At 50.9% G+C, this 15,019-nt stretch overlaps 1 protein-coding gene across 1 annotated transcript in view; it reads right to left on the minus strand.

Moving 5' to 3' along the window:
* The window catches only part of NUDT17 (nudix hydrolase 17), a 118,892-nt gene that overhangs the window by 45,996 nt on the left and 57,877 nt on the right, over nt 1-15,019 (minus strand). The window lies entirely within an intron of this gene.

The raw sequence follows: 15,019 nt of genomic DNA on the forward strand, positions 1-15,019 counted from the left end.
CTAGGCATATGATGTTCTACCGGAGCATTTAAAGCTGAACCTCAACCCAGGAGGCAGTAACTGAGCATATTATTCATTACTTGGGCAAATTACGTTTTTCCAGAGTGCGCTATGTCTTATCTGTATATGAGGTTGAATCTTGAAGGATGTGGGTACAGGATGCAGGGAACATGATGTGGAAAAAGATCCGGTATCTGGCATATCATTGCTCTTCTTGGGCATTTAGAGCTGCATCTCATTATGTACCTGTGTCTGGATGGGGTCTGATTTACAAAGTGAAAAGTGCATATTTACTCATGTTTACAGGGAGTGCAGAATTATTAGGCAAGTTGTATTTTTGAGGATTAATGTTATTATTGAACAACAACCATGTTCTCAATGAACCCAAAAAACTCATTAATATCAAAGCTGAATATTTTTGGAAGTAGTTTTTAGTTTGTTTTTAGTTTTAGCTATGTTAGGGGGATATCTGTGTGTGCAGGTGACTATTACTGTGCATAATTATTAGGCAACTTAACAAAAACAAATATATACCCATTTCAATTTTTAATTATTACCAGTGAAACCAATATAACATCTCAACATTCACAAATATACATTTCTGACATTCAAAAACAAAACAAAAACAAATCAGTGACCAATATAGCCACCTTTCTTTGCAAGGACACTCAAAAGCCTGCCATCCATGGATTCTGTCAGTGTTTTGATCTGTTCACCATCAACATTGCGTGCAGCAGCAACCACAGCCTCCCAGACACTGTTCAGAGAGGTGTACTGTTTTCCCTCCTTGTAAATCTCACATTTGATGATGGACCACAGGTTCTCAATGGGGTTCAGATCAGGTGAACAAGGAGGCCATGTCATTAGATTTCCTTCTTTTATACCCTTTCTTGCCAGCCACGCTGTGGAGTACTTGGACGCGTGTGATGGAGCATTGTCCTGCATGAAAATCATGTTTTTCTTGAAGGATGCAGACTTCTTCCTGTACCACTGCTTGAAGAAGGTGTCTTCCAGGAACTGGCAGTAGGACTGGGAGTTGAGCTTGACTCCATCCTCAACCCGAAAAGGCCCCACAAGCTCATCTTTGATGATACCAGCCCAAACCAGTACTCCACCTCCACCTTGCTGGCGTCTGAGTCGGACTGGAGCTCTCTGCCCTTTACCAATCCAGCCACGGGCCCATCCATCTGGCCCATCAAGACTCACTCTCATTTCATCAGTCCATAAAACCTTAGAAAAATAATTCTTGAGATATTTCTTGGCCCAGTCTTGACGTTTCAGCTTGTGTGTCTTGTTCAGTGGTGGTCGTCTTTCAGCCTTTCTTACCTTGGCCATGTCTCTGAGTATTGCACACCTTGTGCTTTTGGGCACTCCAGTGATGTTGCAGCTCTGAAATATGGCCAAACTGGTGGCAAGTGGCATCTGCACGCTTGACTTTTCTCAGTTCATGGGCAGTTATTTTGCGCCTTGGTTTTTCCACACGCTTCTTGCGACCCTGTTGACTATTTTGAATGAAACGCTTGATTGTTCGATGATCATGCTTCAGAAGCTTTGCAATTTTTATGAGTGCTGCATCCCTCTGCAAGATATCTCACTATTTTTGACTTTTCTGAGCCTGTCAAGTCCTTCTTTTGACCCATTTTGCCAAAGGAAAGGAAGTTGCCTAATAATTATGCACACCTGATATAGGGTGTTGATGTCATTAGACCACACCCCTTCTCATTACAGAGATGCACATCACCTAATATGCTTAATTGGTAGTAGGCTTTCGAGCCTATACAGCTTGGAGTAAGACAACATGCATAAAGAGGATGATGTGGTCAAAATACTCATTTGCCTAATAATTCTGCACTCCCTGTATATTCAGTCTTACCACTAGGTATAACTCTCCACTTTCTTTTGCTATTGATCATGTCCAAGTGGAAATTTAAACAAAGGTATAGATAGACTTGCTTTCTTCCTGTGCCACCATTGAAGGGGTTGAAAGGGGTCGTGCTCCCAATGACTGAATATACAAGTGTAAAGTTACTACTAATAACTTTTCACCTGTTGGTGAAGATCTCCATATGGGAAAGAATAAGGACATTAAATAAACATTATTTAAAAAGATGGAAAATATTTTAATGTATAATGTAAATGTGAAATATTTAACGTGAAACTTATAAAATGCTGCAGCACATTAACTTCACAATAAAAATTATGGTAAAATATTCATGGCATGAACTGGGAACATGGATTTCTCATAAGGACACTGCACGTTAATAGTCTGTACACCAGTATTTAACAGCAAGGTGGTATCCAAGCATTTGAATACAATTTGCAGGCCCGTCCTATTGTCTATGTACAACACACTCTGGTGCTATCACACATAGTTAGATTCCGCCTAGGAGAGAATATTTTCATATTTGGTGATGTGTGTTATAGCCAACAAACGGGGACAACTTCACCCCCAGCTATGCTATCTTGATCATGGGCTCATGGCAGGAACACAGGTTATAATCACATGATTTAGAACACTTTCTTGAACATGTTGTTTTATGGCTCAGGGATATGCATCAAAATTCATCACTGCTTTTGTCTTGTATGAACATGTATTAGCATGCCCCTGCAAAAGCCCTCCTTAATTTTACCTAGCCATGTTCTAGTAATTATTCCCCATTTTCTCCACCACTGCACCCGTTTCTCCCATATAAAATGTATAACTATGTGAGTGGAAATCTAGAAAACACAGATAAGGTGCAGATCGAGGTCTCTGGCTGTAGTTGCCTAAATTAAATTTAGTTATGGGAGTAGTACAACTGTAGTACTACTTTACATACTACCAAATGCAGTGTATCTAATGGGTCCACAGTGGCTTAAGTTGCCACATGCAACAATACTGTCAGACCTGACAGCCTTAAGCTGGTCTTGTTCCAAACGTTCTGCCTACCTTGCCTCACTTTTGCTGATCTGTTTTTGTTGGCCATAAGGCTCTGAGCACTTTACCACTGCTAACCAGAGCTAATGTGCATGTGCTCACTCCTCTAAACCATGGTAACACTGGCATATCCACAACTGGCATACTTAATTTACTTATAAGCCCTTAGTAAAGCGCACTATGTGCCCAAGGCCTGTAAATTAAATGCTATTAGTGTGCCTGAGGCACTGATTGTGTCACTCACTTAAGTCGCCCTTTAAACATGCCTCAGTTCTGCCACTGCAAAGCCTGTATGGGCAGTTCCACTGCCATGTCAATGTGGCGTTTAAAAGCCCTTGCCAAGCCTTAACACCCCTTTTATAATGCATTAAACACCCCTAAGGTAGATCCTAGCCCAAAGGTGCTGTGTAAGTAAAAAGGAGGGCCTATACATTTTAGTTGTACCTGTCCTGGTAGTGAAAAACACTATGGGGGTCATTACAACCTTGGCGGACGGTATAAAAGGTGGGGTAATACCGCAAACAGGCCGGCGGACAAAAAAGGGAATTACAACCCTGGCGGAAACTGCCAACTAAGACAGCCACTTTAACACATCGCCCGCCACGGCGGTACAGACAAACAGCGCGGCGGTCACCGCCAACAGACAGGCGGGAGACAATGTACCGCCCACACTATCACAACACACCAATCCGCCACCTTTTCTGGGGCGGAATCACTGTGGATAAAAACACGGCGGAAACAGCTTTTGCTATGGGAAAACACTCACCTCAACACATCCCACGAGGAACGACGACTCCATGGACCCCGAACTACAAATACTCCCAGCCCTTGCATTCCTGCTCATCTACGACCAAAAGCGACGTCGGCGCAGAACATACCGGTGAGTACAGCACCTACGACACGGGGGAGGGAGGAGGCAAAAGTTACGGGGACACCCACCAAACACTCCCACCCTCGCATATTGCAACATACACACCAATGCTGTCACAAAAATCACAGTAACAACCCACAATCCCCCAGGGAGAATGCAAAGACAAAGCGAATAGCGGTCAAACTTTGTATTGTGCCAATATACTAATCATTAAAAAATATACAGATATATATATCGCGAAATCTGTCAAAAATAAATGTCCAATACAAGAAGTAGTGCAGAGATGTACACAACAATGTCTGTGCACCAACAGTTCAAAAATGCATGTGCGATGCCCACAATAGATACCTGACCAAAATCCGAGAGAATACTGCCGGGGCATCAGATAGAAACAATACAGGCACCTCAGGGGGAAGGGAAGGGGGGGCACCTCAGCCAGATGAATACGAAGCCAGATCCACGACGGGGCTACATGCCCATTGATGTATCCTGGGGAGTGCAAAGCCACAGTCTCTCAAGTCTCTACAGTGGGTGGGTTGCCCACTGTTCAATCCTGGGGAGTGCAAAGCCACAGTCTCTCAAGTCTCTACAGTAGGTGGGTTGCCCACTGTTCAATCCTGGGGAGTGCAAAGCCACAGTCTCTCAAGTCTCTACAGTAGGTGGGTTGCCCACTGTTCAATCCTGGGGAGTGCAAAGCCACAGTCTCTCAAGTCTCTACAGTGGGAGGCTTGCCCACTGTTCAATCCTGGGGAGTGCAAAGCCACTGTCTCTCAAGTCTCTACAGTGGGTGGGTTGCCCACTGTTCAATCCTGGGGAGTGCAAAGCCACAGTCTCTCAGCGTTGCTTTGCCATGGCGGTCTTTGCCCTGTTCAGCGGTGCTTTGCCATGGCGGTCTTGGCCTTGTTCAGCGGTCTTCACCATGGCAGTCTTGGCCTTGTTCAGCGGTGCTTTGCCATGGTGATCTTTGCCCTGTTCAGCAGTGCTTTGCCATGGCGGTCTTGGCCCTGTCCAGCGGTCTTCACCATGGCAGTCTTGGCCTTGTTCAGCGGTGCTTTGCCATGGCGGTCTTTGCCCTGTTCAGCAGTGCTTTGCCATGGCGGTCTTGGCCCTGTTTAGCGATCTTCACCATGGCAGTCTTGGCCTTGTTCAGCTGTGCTTTGCCATGGCGGTCTTTGCCCTATTCAGTGGTGCCTTGCCATGGCGGTCTTGGCCCTGTTCAGCAGTCTTCACCATGGCAGTCTTGGCCTTGTTCAGCGGTGCTTTGCAATGGCGGTCTTGGCCCTGTTCTGGGGTGCTTTGCCATGGCAGTTGTGGTACTGATATTGGTGTGTGGCATGACGAACTCCACACTGGACATTGGGGTGTGGCATGACGAACTTCACACTGGACATTGGGGTGTGGCATGACGAACTCCATACTGGACATTGGGGTGTGGCATGACGAACTCCACACTGGACATTGGGGTGTGGCATGACAAACTCCACACTGGACATTGGGGTGTGGCATGACAAACTCCATACTGGACATTGGGGTGTGGCATGACAAACTCCATACTGGACATTGGGGTGTGGCATGACAAACTCCATACTGGACATTGGGGTGTGGCATGACAAACTCCATACTGGACATTGGTGTGTGGCATGACGTTCCATCATTGCCCAGCGGGACTGTGGGATTCTGGACCCTCCTGGACACTGACTCCGGCGGTGGTCTCCTGACCAGTAACGATACTTGAGCCCTCCTGGGCTATGACTCTGGCGGTGGTCTCCTGACCAGTAACGATACTTGAGCCCTCCTGGGATATGACTCTGGCGGTGGTCTCCTGACCAGTAACAACGGTGCTGGCGGTTGGGTCTGGACCGCCGGAAATGATGGCGCACTTCTCCGCCGTGACACTCACAACAGTTTGGGGTGACTTCCTCGGGACCTTCCCCACCTTCTTTTGAGTTACAGATGACTCACCAATCGCCTTGGATCCCATGTCACTGTTTGTCCCACCAGGAGTCTTGACACGGTCCCGTCGTCCACTCTCCAATTTCGGAGCCTTTACAGGGGGTGGGCTGACAGTGCCTTGGCTCCGGGTTCTACTGCCTGCCCTGGTGGACGGGGCACTCCAAAAACCTGGTACACGCACCACTGGTACTGGAGGTTTTTTGGCTGAGGCGCTACGACGGGACAGTTGACTTGGAGGGGGGGGGCTGGGGGCAAAAAGGTCAATTTGACAGAGGGACAGTTTCTGACGTACACAGGGATGGGTAGTTGGAGGGGGTCTGGGAGTGGAGGAAGAGGAGGTGGTTGTAGGAGGTGTCACTTTAGCTGTTTTGGGTGCAGGTACTGGAGGCTGTCGTGAGGTGGATGGATGTTGGGTGAGTGATTGCCGGCGTTTGGGTACTTTGGGAGGGGACGTCACAGACACACTGGGAGAGGACACAGGGGACGTGTAAATGGCAGTGGAGGTGGTGAGTGCAGGTGAGCGGCTTGGGGTGCTGGGTGTCCTGGTGCGAATCCTAGTGCCTGTAGATGTGGTGCATGCAGGTGTGTGTAGACGACACTGGGAGGGAGGATGGAGAAGAGGAGGAGGGGGACACAGTGGAGACAGTGGATGTTGCTGTGTCTGTATGGGTCTGGTGCTTGTGTGAGGGCCTGTGGTGTGTGTGGTGCCTATGTTTGCTTGAGCTACTTGTGTGTGTTGACTTGTGTGCATGCTGGTCTGTAGGTGTGCTTGGAATGGGCTGGGGTACAGGAGATTGGGTCTGGGTGGAGGAAGTTGGAGGGGGGAGGCTGGACACGGGGACAATGGCTGCCATCAGTGCTGAGGCCAGAGATTGCAGGGTTCGCTGAAGGACAGCCTGACCAGAATGAATGCCTTCCAGGAATGCATTACTGTGTTTCAACTCTCGTTCTACACCCTGGATGGCATTCACAACGGTAGACTGCCCAACAGTGAGTGACCTGAGGAGGTCAATGGCCTCCTCACTGAGGGCAGCAGGGGTGAGTGGGGCAGGGCCTGAGGTGCCTGGGGCGGAGGTGATGCCCACCCTCCTGGGTGAGCAGGCACGGGGCGAACGCTGAGGGGCTGCTGGGAGGGCGGTGCTGGTAGGGGAGATGGCGGCTGTATCAGTAGAAGTGGGGCACACAGATGGTGACGCCACCACAGGGGAGCTCCCATTGGCGGATGAGTCCGTGTCGCTGTTTGGTGATCCGGTGACGGACGTGAAGCTCCCCTCGCCCTCCGTCCAACTGGTGAATTCAGAGTCTGTGGTGTGGCCCTCCATGGCCATGTGGGATGCAGCTCCCTCGTGCTCCGGTGCCACTGTACCTCCGCCTGTTGATGCTGATGTACAGAAGGACAGGGAGAGCAGGAAAAGGGGGGAGACAGAAGAAAGAGAGTTTTAGTGTATGGCATACCACTACCGATGGCGGACAAGACAGACGCAGGAGCCCCATGCATTACGCCGTGCTCCTGACCTCTGCACATGTTATTTCTGGGATATGGCCTACATGGCAATGGTAGAAATCAGCCCACATGGATGGCAAAGGGGCAACTATACATCGATTTGTTTTTTTTTTGGAGCTGGGGTGGAGTGCCACATGGCCCTACATACCGGAGGGCCCTTGCCTACCTAACTCGCCCTGCCCTAGGGACACCCACAACCCACAACCCCCACCCAGACAGCTCCACTGCACGCAAATTCCATAGGATGAGATTGTACTCACCCCCTTGTGTCTGCTGTGATGTCCTTAAGCGCCCATCCAACTCCGGGTAGGCCACCGCCAGGATCCGGAACATCAGGGGGGGTCATGGTGCGACGGGCACCCCTCCCACGTTGGGAGGCCATCCCCAGCTGAGCCTCCGCCGTCTTCTTGCTGCAGCGGCGAATGTCCTCCCATCTCTTCCGGCAGTGGGTGCCCCGTCTCGGGTGGGGCCCCAGGGTCCGAACTTCATTGGCGATGGCACGCCAAATGTCCCTCTTCTGGTGGGCGCTGACCTACATGACATGCACAAGGAAAGAGGAACAGTCATTACCTACTGCACCGTCGTTGTAATTGGCCCCCTCCCAACTTTATCCCTGTGGCCCATTCATCCCCATGCATGACTGTTCTATGTACTCTGACCCCTTCCCTCATCCACCCAGCCCTCTCCACCCAGGCCTAGCCCATACAACGTGCTCCCTGTGTACTAACCTGTTGGTCTGGAGGACCGTACAGTAGAGTATACTGGGGGAGGACCCCATCCACAAGTTTCTCCAAATCCTGTGCAGTGAAGGCAGGGGCCCTTTCCCCAGACGCAGCAGCCATCGTCGCTTCCAGACCGAGGTCACAGCAGCACTAGCAGTGTAGGTCCTCTCCTGTCGAAGGGCAGGTATCTAGTGACTGAAGAGATAGAAAATGGTGGTGATGTCCGCGGCGGTGCGCATCATAACCGCCAGCGCACCTGTTCATTGGCTCCTGGGACCCATAGGGTCCAGTGTTAACCAATGCAGCATTGCGCCACGCTCTACGACCGCCTACCGCGACGGGGTCCAACGCCAGCGCAGTTACCCCACAATTCCAATGTCCCAGTTTAGAGGTCAGGCAGCCGCCATTTCAGGGGCCCACATGGCTTCATTTACTACTGCGTCACACATACCGAGGCCTACACTCAATACTTTTCCCGGATGGGTTAATTGTCTGTTGTAGTCTTGTGTGTGACTGTGGGTACATACCTGGAGGAATGCTGACAGTTTCTTCGCTGTTGTCCTTCTTAGGCACAGTCAGTTGGGACATATTGGAAGATGGCGGAATCCGCCGGTGTACCGACCGCTGGTGGACCTGTTGACAATGGAAGAGCGACATGTCATCGTGACCTACCGGTTGACCGTGCCACAATCCAGGAACTATGTACCCAGTTGGAGCCAGACCTGATGTCACCAATCCGCCATCCGACTGGAATCCCCCCTGACGTGCAGGTCCTGTCAGTGCTCCATTTCCTTGCAAGTGGGTCTTTTCAGACGACAGTGGCCATGGCATCAGGGATGTCCCAGCCTATGTTTTCCAACGTGCTGTCCAGAGTGTTGTCTGCCCTGCTGAAACACGTAAGGAGATACATCATTTTCCCTCAGGTGGAGGATTTGCCTACAGTGAAAGGTGACTTCTATGCCCTTGGACATATCCCCAACGTCATAGGTGCCATTGATGGGACCCATGTAGCTCTGCCCCCCGCAGGAATGAACAGGTGTACAGGAACAGGAAGAGTTATCATTCGATGAATGTCCAGATGGTCTGTTTGGCAGACCAGTACATCTCGCAGGTAAATGCAATGTTCCCTGGCTCAGTGCATGACGCCTACATCCTGCGGAATAGCAGCATCGCTGATATGATGGGTGAACTCCAGAGGCACCGTGTATGGCTATTGGGGGACTCTGGTTACCCCAACCTGTCCTGGCTATTGACCCCAGTGAGGAATCCCAGGACCAGGGCAGAGGAACGGTACAATGAGGCCCATGGGCGGACTAGGAGGGTGATCGAGCGGACCTTCGGCCTCCTTAAGGCCAGGTTCAGGTGCCTACATATGACAGGTGGGTCCCTATTATACTCACCGAAGAAGGTGTGCGACATCATCATCGCCTGCTCCATAACTTGGCATTGCGATGCCAGGTGCGTTTTCTGCAGGAGGATGATCCAGATGACGGTGTTGTTGCAGCGGTTGAGCCTGTGGAGCCTGTGGACAGTGATGAGGATGAAGCTGATGAAGATGAGAACGACAACAGGGAGTCAGTCATACAGCAATATTATCAATGAGACACAGGTGAGAACATTTTCATTTTTACCATTACATTCACTTTCACACGTCTACCTCTATCCTGTATCTACATTTCCCTCCCTATTTGGTAACTGAGTTGTCCCCTTCCATTTCAGTTTCAGTAATGTGGTAACCTACGTGTCAACAGCTTGCACCCTTGAAAGGCTTGTGATGTGTGACATTGGTATGTTGACCTTCCAATGGTTAACCTTTTTTAACACTGTAATTGACAATACAAAGTTCAAAATCATTGACTGACTCCAATATTATTGAGGTTTCAAGGGTGTTTATTGAAGTGCATAAAAATGTAGGGGGGTTGTGAAATGGGGAGAGGTCATGGTGGAAGAATGTCCATGGCAGAGTCCAGTCTGTTAGTCTCACAGGTACATTGCACATCTGGCCATTGGAAGTGGAGCTGGGGCAGTTTCAATCTGGACAAGGTATCAAAGTGGGACAGTGGGGGGACAATCAGGGTGGTCTTATTTCCTGGCGAGGGTCTTGCCATCTTGCTCTGTCCTGTTCCTGGATCTCAGGGCCCGCTTTCGTGGTGGTTGTCCGTCTGCAGGGGGTGGGGTGCTGGTGTGTTGGTCCTGTGGCGGTGCCTCCTGTCCACTAGCGCCGGCGGAGGTGGTGGGCATTTCGTCGTCCTGGTTAGTGTCAGGGGCCCCTTGGAGTGCCACGGTGTCCCTCAAGGTCTTTTGAATGTCCTTCAGCACCCCTACGATGGTGCCCAGGGCGGAGGCGATGGTCCTGAGCTCCTCCCTGAACCCCAAATCCTGTTCCTCCTGCAGACGCAGGGTCTCCTGCAACTTGGCCAGTACCGTTGCCATCGTGTCCTGGGAGTGGTGGTATGCTCCCATGATGGAGGAGAGGGCCTCGTTGAGAGTAGGTTCCCTTGGCCTGTCCGCCCCCTGTCACACAGCAGCCCTCCCAGTTCCCCTGTGTTCCTTTGCCTCCGTCCCCTGGACTGTGTGCCCACTACCACTGCCCCGAGGTCCCTGTTGTTGTTGGGGTGTTGGGTTAGCCTGGGTGCCCTGTAGTGGTGGACACACCGCTGATTGACCTGTCCTGGGTAGGGAGGTATGGGCCCGCTGGGTGGGTGCTGTGCTGGTGTTCCCATAGGGTGGCAGTTCGGTGTTGGGCTGTGGCTGGGCAAGGGGAACCGACTGTCCTGAGGCCCACGATGAACCGGGCTGGTCATCAAGATCCAGTAGGGCAGAGCTGCTGTCGTCACTGTGGGCCTCTTCTCGGGGTGGAGTGGTGTTGTCTGGACCCTCTGGTGTGGTGACGTTCCTTCGGGTTCCTGCGGGGGTATAAGTGCATGATTATTGCATGTGTGTGTTTCATGGTGTGCAATGGTTGGGTGTGCGTGAACCCCAGTGCAGGCATTCCTGTGTGGGGGCTTGTGTGGTGATGTTTGTGGGGTGTTGTGGATCTGGCAGTGGGCATGCTTTAGTGATGGGTGTCCATGCTGAGTTGTGTCATGCAGGTCTTAGGGTTGGGATGGGTGGTTGGTGTTATGGGTAGGTTAGTGAGGAGGTAGGGTGATAGGGGAGGGTGTGAGGGTGGGGGTGTGTGATAGCATGCAGGTATGGTGGGGGATATGATAGTGAAGATTATACTTACCAGTGTCCGTTCCTCCAACGACTCCTGCGAGGCCCTCAGGATGCAGGATGGACAAGACTTGCTCCTCCCATGTTGTTAGTTGAGGGGGAGGAGGTAGGGGTCCGCCACCAGTCCGCTGTACCGCAATGTGGTGCCTGGATACCGTTGAACGCACCTTCCCCCGTAGGTCGTTCCACCTCTTCCTGATGTCCTCCCTATTTCTTGGGTGCTGTCCCACAGCGTTGCCCCGGTCGACTATTCTTTGCCATAGCTCCTTCTTCCTGGCTATGGATGTGTACTGTACCTGTGAGCCAAATAGCTGTGGCTCTACCCTGATGATTTCCTCGACCATGACCCTGAGCTCCTCCTCGGAGAAGCGGGGGGGTCTTTGGCGTGACATGGGGTGTTGTGTGTGATGTGTGGGGTGGTGTGTGTGTGATGTGTGGGGTGGTGTATGTGTTGATGAGTGTGGTGAGTGTAGTGGTATGTGCTGTTTTGTGCGTGGATGTTGTGTGGGTGATGGTGTAGTGTGCCTCTGTGTGATGGTGTTATGTATTCTGTGCTGTCTCTCTCTGGCCTTCGTCTCTAATTTGTGGTCGTAGGGTTTGTGGGTGATGTGGGTGTGGGTTTTATATTGTGTGGGGTGTGTGGGAGTGGTGTGTGTATGTGTATCAGGTGTGTGTATTTGTTATTGTCCAATGTGGCGGTGTTTTGGAGGTGTGTGTGTATTTTGAGCGCAGCGGTGTGTACCGCCAATGGAATACCGCGGTTGAAAGACCGCTGCGTGGATTCGTGGGTCGTAATGTCATGGGCGTGTTTCTGTTGGCGTGGAGGTGGAGGATTTGTTTCCGCGTGTTTATCGCTGACCTTTGGTGTGGCGGTGTTGTGTGGATGTCTGTATTTCGGCGGATTCCGTAATGTGTGTCATAATAGCTGTGGCGGTCTACCGCGGCCACGGCGGTGTATTGGCGGTCTTCTGCACGGCGGTAAGCGCCTTTTAATGTTGTAATGCGGGCCTAAATTTCATGTTTCACTATTGTGAGGCCTAACCCTCTCATAGGATAACATTGGGGATTCCTTAATACGCCTATTACGCGTAATTTCTGACTGAGAAGGAATAGGACTGTTGTATTTGGTACCTATGTGCTTGTAATAATAAAACCCCCTTAAAGGTAAAGTTGGATTTATGATTACAACTTTAAAAATGCCACCTTTAGAAAGTTAGCATTTTAATGCTTCTAAGCCCAGTGTGTGTGCTGCCTTCCTCCAGTATACATCTGGGTTGAGTGAAGGCTGGGCTTTGTGCATTCCCTCTAGAAAGTCAAGCACAAAGGAATCTGAGGTGTGCCATTTACATCCTGATGGCCCATCACCAGGCTTCTGGATCTTCCTGAGCTAGATGGGAGGGAGGGGCTGACACTTGCACCTGAAGAGGGCTCTGTCTGTCCCCACTTAAAGAGCTGCACACCCCCCTGGCCTACTGTGTTTGGGCCAGGGCAGGAAAGCGAGGGCCTGTGTGCACTTCACGCCTCTCTCTGAAGTCACCCTCACTTCAAAGGCACCACCGAGTATAAGAACTGGACTTCTGACCCTACCAAATAAGTTTACTTCTGGACCGGATGATACTCTGCCAGGAAGATGGACTGCTGTGCTGAAGGGGCAGTCACTCTGCTGAAACTTTGCTAGACTCCTGCGTTGCTGTGCTTGCCCTGCTGCTTCCTTGAATGAGAGTGAGAAGGACTGGACTTGAAGCTCCACATCCCCAGAACCAAGTGACTCCAATAGATTATGTTCTGCCTTATGTTCTGCCTGCATATCCCACAGCACCAGGGTTCTGCCACCTGCGACTCCTGCCCTGCCAAGTGGTGCCAATCCAGTCCTGGGCCCTTGGAAGCGGGTAAGTCTGTGCTGCATTTCTTGATGTATCACTGCTGTTGCACTGATCGTAACCACTGCGTTGCCTCCCAGTGCATGGTAGCTGCCGCTGAGAAAAAAAGACTTTGCAACATCAACTGCACAAATCAGAACCAGCACATCGCCTTCGGCCTCACCGCCTTACCTTCGCGGCTCGACAACGACGTATCACCTTTGCAAAGAGTTTGAATCTGCACCGCTGCTCAAGGATTGATAACTGCATAGCTCAACGAGGACGACGCATCCCGTGACTGTGCGGATCTGAATGGACGCATCACCTTTGAATCGTCTCCTCTGCTCCTCGCATTGGAACCTCAACAACGACCCAATCCTCCACACAAGGTACTGTGTAAGCGGGAAAAGGTTGGTCGCTGTAGTCGACCCACGCTCCATGACGGTCAGCCTGAACTTTGGATTTACCCCGGTTTAGCGCGACCAGATAGCCAAGGTTGCACTTTAAGGTTCTAAGCACTACAATTGCAGATATTCTTTAAAATTCATATCTTGACTCCGACCAACTGAATTTTTGTTGTCTTGGTCTTGTTTTGTTAATTGAAACAAGATCTACTTTTCTAACTTGGTGTGGATTATTTCTGTGTGGTGTTTACACTGTTTTAAGTGTTGCACAAATACTTTACACACTGGCTTACTGCTCTGTGCCAAGCTACCAGTGGGTGAGCACAGGCTAATTTAGGGTGTGTAGCTGATTTACCCTGACTAGGATTGTGGTTTCTGCTTGGACAGGGTGCATAACTCTGCCAATCAGAAACTGGATTTCTAACAGATACCTAGGACACTGGGGTAATAGAAGCATAATGAAGTTGTAAATAGGAAAATGAAGGCATATCTAGGCATGTGAAGCTGTATTTGAGCCTATGAAATGGACGCTGGAATGACAGGTTCTCAGTACTGAGCCTGCACTTGGAACATGATGGAAGTACCTGGGTATGTGCAGCTGTTCTTAGCATACAATGGCAGCAACTAAAGGACTAAGGGGGTCATTCCTGGCGGTGCTTACAGGGCCATTCTGACCGCGGCGGTAAAGCCGCGGTCAGAAAAGGGGAACCGGCGGTTTCCCGCCGGTTTTCCCCTGGCCCAGGGAATCCTCCATGGCGGCGCTGCTTGCATGGGGATTCCGACCCCCTTCCCGCCAGCCTGTTTCTGGCAGTTTTCACCGCCAGAAACAGGATGGCGGGAACGGGTGTCGTGGGGCCCCTGGGGGCCCCTGCACTGCCCATGCCACTGGCATGGGCAGTGCAGGGGCCCCCTAACAGGGCCCCATAAAGATTTTCACTGTCTGCTTTGCAGTGAAAATCGCGACGGGTGCCACTACACCCGTCGCACCCCTGCAACTCATCCGGCTCCATTCGGAGCCGGCTTCCTTGTTGCAGGGTCTTTCCCGCTGGGCCGGCGGGCGCCCTTTTGGCGGTCGCCCGCCGGCCCAGCGGGAAAGCCAGAATGGCATCCGTGGTCTACTGACCGCGGAGCGGCCATTTGGCGGTTCCCGTTTGGCTGGCGGCGCCCGCCGCCAGCCAAACTTAGAATGAGGCCCTAAGTCCAGGATTGCACAAATGAGAATGTACCAAGGCATAAGAAAGTAGCTGTACCAGATTCTGAGAAAATGAGGTGATACCTGAGCATATGAATATGAAAGGTATCGGACACTTAACTTGGCCTTAATAAGTACTTGCTCAGCAGCCACAGGAAAGTTCCTCCTCATGAAAGACAAAATATGTTGCAAAGGCAGCACAAATATCCACAAGACGTACAGGAAAGCCGTTCGAAATCTTCATTGAACACAGTAGGAAGTCCCCTGCTTCAGTGGTAGATTCCTCCTCAACTACATTTCCACCAACTGCCTATGCAAGACTCTTGCGCTCACAATACATTTAGGGATGTCCATTGTCGGTCAGGTGGGGTCTGATTCATG

This window comes from Pleurodeles waltl, chromosome 12 (genome assembly GCF_031143425.1).
Source record: "Pleurodeles waltl isolate 20211129_DDA chromosome 12, aPleWal1.hap1.20221129, whole genome shotgun sequence".
In the NCBI taxonomy this organism is placed as follows: Eukaryota; Metazoa; Chordata; class Amphibia; order Caudata; family Salamandridae; genus Pleurodeles; species Pleurodeles waltl.